The sequence below is a fragment of the Mytilus californianus genome, unplaced genomic scaffold (assembly GCF_021869535.1).
Source record: "Mytilus californianus isolate M0D057914Y unplaced genomic scaffold, xbMytCali1.0.p SCAF_1, whole genome shotgun sequence".
NCBI classification, from domain to species: Eukaryota; Metazoa; Mollusca; class Bivalvia; order Mytilida; family Mytilidae; genus Mytilus; species Mytilus californianus.
In genome coordinates, this window is record NW_026262581.1 from 115,437,240 (window position 1) to 115,447,678 (window position 10,439).

The 10,439-nt window shown below is 33.8% G+C and overlaps 1 long non-coding RNA gene across 1 annotated transcript; it reads left to right on the forward strand.

Moving 5' to 3' along the window:
• The first annotated feature begins 4,183 nt into the window (after window positions 1-4,183).
• LOC127731417 (uncharacterized) lies at window positions 4,184-8,454 on the forward strand. Its single transcript, XR_007995619.1, has 3 exons — window positions 4,184-4,268; window positions 4,992-5,242; window positions 8,127-8,454. It is a non-coding gene; the product is annotated as an uncharacterized LOC127731417 (long non-coding RNA).
• The last annotated feature ends 1,985 nt before the right edge of the window (window positions 8,455-10,439 follow it).

Here is a 10,439-nt window from a genome sequence, read left to right on the forward strand (position 1 = left end):
TCAGTTTAAAAGAAGTGTGAGTCCGATGTCAGAAAAGGTAACAGAAGAAATTAAGCAAAATGACAATGATACATAAATTAACAAAGGACTACTAGCAGTTACTGACATGCCTGCTCCCGTTTGTTTGGACCTGCCACGTTCTGAGCCTATTTTCCAATCTTTCAAGGTGCATATGTCTTGAATGGTGAAAGTGAAAGCAGTCAAAATCAAACTTGATCTCCATTTCTTCATCAGTAGCAACATATAAAAATATGAAAGAAATTGGCTGAGCAGTTCACAGGTCATCTCAGTACCAGTCTCTTAAAAACGAGACCATTTCAATTTTGAAATTATAAATTTGTCTCATCTTAGCAGCAGTACACCAACTTCAACCGTGAATGGAGTATACATTTCTATACTCAAACGATATTCAAGAGTTTACAGCTGCTACTCCGACTTTGTAAAACGTCTTCGGTGTTTGAGCAAAGATTGATGAGCCAGGGTTTAGTCAAATAATGTCTCTTCCCTTTTCTCAAACAGTTTATCGGTAAGTACCTAATAGATAAATAGTCAGTATCAACTTTACAAATAATACAGGATGGTTTTGAGTTGTAGATTCTAGCTGCTGACGTTGTGCGTCGTTTTATTTATTTTACATTTTCCCTTAATTTGTCCTTATACAAGTATGTTCCTTTTGGTCGTATGACTGTTGACGTGGTCGGTAATTGTACATCCAGCTTTCGGGTTTTGGCTTTGGGCACTTCTTATGTGGGTTGGTCCAGGGGTGTAATTCGATCACAAGAGGTTATCATAGTTTTGTAGAACTTGACCTCCATTTTGCCATTAATAACAACATAATAAAATTTGAAAGGCATTGGTTGAAAGGTTAATAGTTATTCCACGAAAACTGTTGGCAGAAACCTACCCGTCCGCTGTTATTCACTATTTCAATAACCGGATTTTTTCTTCGGAAACACCGGTAAAAAGGCAACTATGCCAAACAACAAACAATGACCACCTTTGGAATACATGCTTCTAGCTTTGAGCAGACACATAAAGCACGTGGCGAAAATAAACATTTTATTGAACGCTCAAGGCTCCTCTCAACATAACACAGTAGTGTAACACAAACTAAAACAAATATAATTAAAAAAAAAGACTTATCTGATGATAAATCATTTGGTCTCTAGTTGGAAGTTGTCCACTATTGCGTGATGCCTAATCACTTGATATCAACATATCTTATAGGAGCAAAATAAAACGAAGGGTGTCACATTTGGAGCAGGATATGATTATCTTTCGGGAGCACATGAGATTACCCCCGTTTGTTGGTGGGGTTCGTGTTGCTCAGTCTTTAGTTTTCTATGTTGTGTTTTGTGTTTTGTATACTGTTATTTGTCTATTTATCGTTTTTCGTTTGATTTTTTGCCATGGCATTGTCATTTTGTTTTCGACTTATGAGTCTGAATATCCTTTTGGTATCTTTCGCCTCTCTTTTGTCTCTTTGGCAATCATAAACAATCTTCTTGTGTTTATGCTGACTCATCAGATCGTTACTTAGCGTAAAGAAAACTAACACAATTACATGACAAATTGTTGCAGATAGCAAGTTGAAAGTTGAATCGTTCATGTTTTTTCCAGACAAAAAAATATCAAACAGAACACCTCCAACGGATTTAGTTTAAAAACGCCACGAGCAGCCTGGAAAAGCACGACCTTGTGCAATGTCAAAATATACAAGTATCGACAGGATGTAAGACAATATAGTTGAAAGCTCAATTATAACTAATTAATCCACCATGTTTTTTTTTCAGACCAGAAACAATATCAATCCGTCCACTTCAAACGGATTTAGTTTGAAAAACGCCATGGGTAGCCTGGAAAAAGCACGACCATGAGCAATGTAATAATATAAGTATCGACAGGAGACAAGACCATATGATTGAAAGCTCAATTGTAACTAATAAATCGATCGTGTGTTTTTCCAGACCAAAACAAATATCAATCAGTTCACCTCCAACGGATTTAGTTTTAAAAAACGCCATAAGCAGCCTGTAAAAAGTACGACCTTGTGCAATGTCAAAATATAAGTGTCGACAGGATGTAAAATCATAAGTAGTGGTAACTACAAGAACAGCGAGCAAAGCTTACATAATAATACCACACATTCTTGTAAAGCCCCTTATTTTCTAAAAAACAAAACAAAAAATAATTTCGATCAATTAACAAAATAAGAGGTGCACAATAGCATTATATGAAAATAAGGAGATGTGTATATTGTGGTATGTTTGAATATGGTGTTTACAACTGTCACCGTACGGCCTTAAACAATGAGCAGACCCATACCGAATATGCTATCAAAGGACGCAACTTGACAAAATATAAAAAAAAAAATAGAAAACCAACGGACTGATTAGAATTTAGATTTGGAGACAGTTTCAATAAATTCTAATAAGGTTTTTAGGAGGAGTAGCGGATACAAAATGAGTAATCCCGATAAAGCATGTGAAATCCATTATTTGCATAGAGAAACCCTAAAAAAAATGGATTTACAAAATAGGAGGGGACGAATATTGATAAGGGATTAAGAAAGAATTGCGAATATAAAATGGGCACACAAAATAATTTTTTTTTTCAAAATGATTCCCAAACGTCCCTTGCATAGACTGAGTTGCTAAAGGAAAAAACCTAAATTTAATTCAAATAAAAATTATGAGTCCCACAATTGCATTGTATAGGAAATATTATGAAAATGTTTCATTGAATTCTTACTAGGGGTTTATTGGAGAGAAGTTGGTGCAACTGTGAACTAACATATGCAGATCTGACAAAGTCAATGTCATTTTAAGGTTAAAATTATTCGGAATAAGAAATGAAATACGAGGTCATTACGTGGGTCAGATTCTGTAAATGTTAACAAAATTCACTCAAGAGATTCTATGGAAGTTGCAGATACAAAAAGATATTATCCTCTTATTCAACTTTTTTCTGTAAAAACACACACATAATCAATTAAAATTAATAACATGGAGTTTTTCAAGTTTCACTATTTTAGATATAAGTGCTTATGACCAATTCAATTTCTGTCCCGGTCAATGAATTGAAGTTTTACTATCTTTATAAAAATAACAAGATGTGGTATAATTGCCAACGAGACAACTCTCCACAAGAGACCAAATGACACAGGAATTAACGACTATTGGTCACCGTATGGCGTTCAACAATGAGCCAAACCCATGTCGCCCAGTCAGCTATAAAAGTCCCCGAAATGACAAATGTAAAACAATTCAAACGAGAAAACTGACGGAATAATTTATGTACAAAATAATGTACGAAAAAACAAATATGATACACAGAAACAAACGACAACCACTGAATTACAGGCTCCTGATTTGGGACAGGCACATATAGAATATGGCGGGGTTAAACATGATAGCGGGCGCCCAACCCTCCCCCATCACATGGGACAGTGGTGTAACAGTACATCATAAGAACTAACTATAAAAATCAGTTGAAAAAGGCTTAACTCATCAGATTGATTACAAACAGTAATACATATAACAAAAAAGAGAGTGGACGTGACAGGGTACTTATACATCCCCACAACAAAAAGACACTAAGTACAGATCTGAGAGTACTCGCAGTTACAGTTAAATATCAATCAGTACATATCCAACAGCCAATTGAGTTAGTGTAAAGACGTCATTAACAGTCAGAGAAAAACATGACCTTGTGCAATGCCAAGATATGCACGTAAAAGAATTTCACAAGTTATGCAGTTTCTCAAAATATTAACTTATTAACTATTGTAGTCGATTACAATCGTTAAAATTACAATTAAAACAGTTTTACTATCAAAAACACAAGTTTGAATCCATTTATTTATGGTCTTTGGTATGATCGTCTAGTGAAATAAATGTGTTTCAAAACAGTATTGAGTACTCTTGGAGATTTGCCACATTTCGATTACATTATATCACTTGAGGTAAAAGATCTTTAACATTTGATGTCAAACTGTGAAAGTGTTTCAAGATGTTTTTTTGTAATTCAAGTTTTGTTACCTATAATTCATTATGTAACATGTAATAATGTTATAGATTTTAATCCTTTAAATCTTATAAATACTTCAATTATTGTCCTTTTATTTTCAATAAACTATGCTTTGAATAAAGTTTTAGTGAAAGTTTGTTTGTTCGGAACATAACAAGTTTTCAAATATAAATACATTGGAAGTATAAAAAACACGGTCCTCTTTGCTATTTTACTGGCAATTCATTTCACAATTCAAGGTATGAACAGATTTTTTAAGTATTTAAAAAATAAAAATATTTTCTGTAAACTTAATGTTCGAAGTTATATATTTCGATATACATTCGTATATCTGGCTAGCAAAAGACACTGTTCGTGATTTACCTATGTTTTCTTGCTATTGCCTCCCATTTCATTTCATTGTGAGTTTTCATGGAATTATTTAGATGGACATGAGGAATTTGATTCTTTTGAAAAATGGAAATCCAGTGAAAGCTTCGTGTTTTCATAAAACATGAAAACAATTTCACACACCAGGTCTGTTATATAAAAGGTGTGCGTTATTTCATTTAAACTTAAAGTAATGATATACATTTTGATCTTAATTGACTCCAGATTTTCATAAATCCTTTTCTATGGAACTACAACAGCAAATGTAACCTTTTTAATGAAGGGACATATATTTTTTTATGCAGTGTTAATCATTGAATGGAAACTGAAACAGATATATGGTTGCAAATCATTTAACTACAAATATACTTCCATATACATACGACAGGAATTGTATGTGATGGCATGTGGCTGGAAACCCTGAAATATCACTTACCAAATAGCACTTTATGAATTGCAGGTTATTCGTTATTTTCAAGTTTGTGAATCTAATAATTATTGTTCTAAATGTTAAAGAAGGATTAAAAAAAATTGTTTTACATGTACAACATGTATTTTGTTTCAACATATTTAACTAACCTGCATTGTTTCAGAAAGTTTGAGAAATGCATATTGCTACTTTTCCTCGTCTTGAGTGAAGGATATTGTCAATACAGCAAGAGTTATACTATAGCTGGACGTTCTTGGTGCTGAAACATGGAAGGTTTTATTGTTGGAGGAGTGGTAGGAGGAACGATATGTATATTCGTGATAATATCCATTGTATTGTGCTGTTTGGAATCGGAGGAACGCCAAAACCGAATCAGACAGATAAATATAGAACCAGCAAACGATATCTTTATTAGTAAGTATTGTATGATAAACAATTAACGAATCATTGCAACACTGGAATACGAATTATAAATGGTCAAATTATCTTATATTTAAAAGGAAGATGCATAATAGGGGCCATTATTTGGTCTCCGAAATTGCAAAAATCGCAACATTCTCCAGTCTTTTCGAAATTATGTTAATTTAACTGATATATGTTAAGGACTTAGGTAATACAATCTGTACTCTTTAAAACAGAAATGGCAGCTGTGATGTCACTGTGAAGTCATTGACGTGTTGAAATCGACTTTAAAAAAACATAAATGCCAATATCACACGTAATGATTGGTAAAATAAGATATGACACAATTCAAAAATTTAAAAAAAACTTTTTTTTCAAATAGAATGATGCCTTATGACATTTATGACATGTTCTTTACTTAAAATCCCTTCGATTCTTAAACTAATGAATTAATTAAAAACCAGTTTATCTCAGGCAAAGTAAAGCTTAGGTGAATTTATTTGTTCTTTTTAGGTCCCTGTTGGTCATATAGCTCCTAACGTTTTCTGGTCTTATACATCATTGTCTTCCAAATTTTGGGGTTTTGAGCATTCCCGATTAAGCCAAATCCCTTAAAGCGCTCACGAAATTCTATAAGTGTTATTTTCATTTATGAATATCTGGACGATATAATTTGATAGATTTATATTATTTTTTTTTTTGGGGGGGGGGGGGGGGAGTTTCGAATTCTAGGGGCGTTATTCTTCTCCTTTAATCTTTGAATTAATTTCAAAATGAAGTTTAATATTCTTTTGATAAGAGTGCTGTCTAATAAAAAAAAATAAACATGTAACAATCTATAAATTAGTGTAAATTTTATTTTCAAAGTTTTGGTCTTTATTTCTGATTTTTTTTAAACACGGAGTGAAACGTCACTTTTTCGGAACTTATATCATATCGACTCAAATCATTGAAGGATATAACGCAATCAAGCAAGGTTATCGGGTTGTTGACTTACTAGGTCATAATGAGATGATATATAAATTGATATACAGTTTGTATCTGCAAGGTACGAAAGCCTATTAGGGTCACAAAAAAAAAAATATATATTTCGTAATAACGAGATAAATATCTCGTAATTACGAGAAAACTATCGCGTAATTACGAGATGATTATCGCGTAATTACGAGAAAACTATCGCGTAATTACGAGATAATCATTTTTTATCTCGTAATTACGAGATTTATTATCGCGTAATTACGAGATAACTATCGCGTAATTACGAGAAAATTATCTCGTAATTACGACAAAACTATCTCGTAATTACGAGATAAAATTACATATATATATATATATATATATATAGAAATATACAGACTATGATTACCCTTCCGGGGCACCTGATAAAACGCCCGTTTTTATTAGCTCAACTGACCCAAAGGGTCAAGTGATCTTTTCCCATCACATGGCGTCCGTCGTCCGTCGTCGTCCGTTAACTTTTACAAAAATCTTCTCCTCTGAAACCACTTGGCCAAATTGAAGCAAACTTGGCCTTAATCATCCTTAGGGTTTCTAGTTTTAAAAAATGTATCCAAAGACCCCACCCACCAACCAAGATAGCCACCATGGCTAAAAATAGAACATGGGGGGGGGGGGGTAAAATGTAGTTTATGGTTTATATCTCTGAAACTAAAGCATTTAGAGCAAATATGACAGGGTAAAAATTTTCAGACGAATCAGACTTCCCGTTGTTGGGATGCTGCCCCTGAATTGGTAATTTTAATGATTATTTTTCAGTTTCTAGTTATTATCTTGAATATTATAATAGAAAGATCTAATCTGTAGCAGCAAAAATGTTTAGCCAAGTTAGATCTACAAATAAGTCAAATGACCGAAATTGTCAATTGACCCCTTAAGGAGTTATTGCCCTTTAAAGTCATTTCTGCAATTAAGTAAATTTGTTTAATCTTTTACAAAAATCTTTCTCCTCTTAATCTACTTGGCCAAATGAATATTATCTCGTAATTACGAGATAGTTTTCTCGTAATTACGCGATAATTATCTCGTAATTACGCGATAGTTATCTCGTAATTACGCGATAGTTATCTCGTAATTACGAGATAAAAAACTTATCTCGTAATTTCGCGATAGTTTTCTCGTAATTACGCGATAATTATCTCGTAATTACGAAATAAAACTATGATTATCTCGTAATTACGAGATAAAACAATGATTATCTCGTAATTACGCAATAATTGTCGCGTAATTACGCGATAGTTTTCTCGTAATTACGAGATAAAAATATTTTTTTTGTTACCCTAATAGGCTTTCGTAGTAAGGAGATAAGAAAAGATAAGAATAGCAAGTTGTTCAGATGTTAAAATTCCTTTTTTACTCAGCGCATTGAGTTAAAAGTAAAAATAAGCCTATGTAAAGAACTCCTTTTTTAGAACATACATTTAGTTTCCAAAATTAATGATTTATGGATCAATTTCTTCGATCAATTGATCGCACATCTGGTGGACTGGTAATTCCCGACCGTAAGACCAGCCTAGATGTATAAAAAAAAGTACGCTAGCAATGATTTATTAAATCAAATAAAATAATCTGAAAATAATAGCACTATTATAAACATCTTGAAATTCTGACAAATTTTGAGTTTCAAACAAGAATACGATTTTAAATTTTATGAAATTGTTTTTATTCTAGGCCATTGGAATTTTGTTTATTCACCATGCACCCCCTTAGTTATATAGTTTTTCGTGAATAAATACATCTTTGGCATTCTCAATACTTGACTCTAAGCTTTCCCTCTCAAAGTGCATAAAAAGATCAGTACTGTTTGATAATTACTTTCCTGTGTAAGCAAAAAATATGGTAACTTACGAAAGCGTTGAATATTTATTTATGATTACAGGAATACACCAAACCTCCTCCCATACATCCACGTATCCTCCACGAGGACCACCACCGGCGTACCCGGGAAGATAGCATAAAATAAAGGCAATAACAATGCTACAAAATATGAAAATGAGAACAAACCAGTAGCAAGCAAAGTTAAGTCAGGCGTAAACTGCAGAAAAGTACACTCAATAACAGGTCATGAACAAAACTTTTGGAGGACAACACTGAAGCATTAATCAGGGGAACTTGGCAAACATATTATATATTTTCCGGGTCTATGAATCCATCTGTTGAAAACCGACCGGATGACTTGCATTATTTGTGTTCTAGATGTTATGATTACCGCTAATACGTTCTCATCTAAAATTTAAAATTCTCATTCACGGTCATTTGCCATAATTCGTACTCAAATAGGTCGAATTATTGCTCATAATACAAACGTATGCAAAAACGAGAAAAATAAAGGAAAACACGTTTTTCTTTTTATCAAACACTTGAAAATCGAGAATCTGGCATATTGAACACCTGGTGAATGCTCAACTGAATTTTAATAAATTAACTTGCATTTCTCAGGCCTGTATGCCAGCATACGAACCTGGTGTATGCTAAAGTCTACATTTAATTTATACATTGCATTTCTCAGGTCTGTATGCCTGCATACGAACCTGGTGTATGCAGAACGGCCAATATTGAATCAAATGTTGTATTTCGCAGGTCTGTATGCTAGCATACGCACCTGGGTGTTTCCAGAATCTTCAATGTAATGCATATGAATCAGTAGAGCATACAAACATGGTGTTGCCAAAATCCTTTACTTCAGTAGTTGTGTTTCAACACCGATTTCGATGATTTATTTGTTTTTAAACTACAAGTCTACGACTGACCTCTATATTTTCTCCCGATTGGAAAACAGAAAAGCGTTAAATTGCAAGGCAAATCGGTACTACGGCGTTTACTGTTGTAAATCTAAAAATGAAAACCGATTCTCAAGTTCCACGACTATAATCACTTTATTGACATGCAATTAAGTTATCCGTTTTGTTTTTTGCAAATTAAAATTACGGAAAAATGAGGCGATCATAATTTGTACAAGGTTCCAAGTTGTTGACAAACTTTTAAATGACGTCAGGGACCTTGTGACGTAAGGCGGAGGGAATTACAGACGGAGCACAATGAGGGCCTTGACTTACGCAAGTTACATTTACCAGTACACTTAATTAAAATAATAGCAATTGATTACAAAACAAAATAGTTTTTTTTTATACTTTGTATTGGTAATTGATAAAAAGTCAAAGAACAAGTGGACTATTTATCTGCGTTGAATGACCACTAATAACCCCTTATGTCACGCGCTCCTATATGACGTCATTTCTAAATGTAAACAATGAGCATGATCAATGAAGGAGTTCCCGTCATGGAGAAGAAAATGGACAATTCATTTAAAAGTACGCTCTATTATCTAAATTTTAATATAACAGAAGCAAAACAGAATATTAGTACATTTACGGTAAGTAAACCTACATTGTATAAAAAAATCAAGAATCACGAAGCCCCCCCCCCAAAAAAAAAAATAGCCTTGCAAGATGTCATAAGTATTTGGACTACCCCCACCCCCTTGAAAGCATTTACTCGGTGATTTAGAGAAAAAAGTGAATGGGAATTACGATTAGGTGTACATCCACAGTGATGTATCCTTGCATTAGTTACAGAGGCGGATTTAGGGGGTGCTTTGTGGGGGAAATTTGGTTGATTATTGAGGGAAGCATGACTAGAGCGGTCCATCTCTAAGGCAGTCAGTGCCTACCCCATCCCCCCTTATGGAACTTCTGGATCTGCTACTGAGTTAAGTCTCCCGGCTTTTTTTTAAATTGAAATTCAGCCCCTATCCAGATTTTCAAAATGCATGATCAATGCCCTTCAGTTAACCCATTCGATTCAGTTCTTATTCTAAAAAAATCTTAGGGAAACAACTGTCCCAGGTAAGGGCAAGGGATGAGCGCTCATATGTTAAAAGCGGCCACACTAGTCTTTATGTGCCTGTCTGCTGTCAGGAGCCTGTAGTTGAAGTTGTCATTGGTTCATGTATGTCGTATTTTTTTTTCGTAAATTGTTTTGCTATAAATTAGGTCGTTTGTTTTCTCAATTGCATTGTTTCTTATTTTTCATGTTGGGGCATTTTATCATCTGACTATACGGTATTGGTTTTTCTCATTGTTGAAGTCTTTACGGCCTATACTTGCTTACATCCACTTCATTTGGACTTTGGTGGACAGTTGTCTCATATACAATCATCCCACATCTCCTTATTTTTACAAGGAGGTTGTAT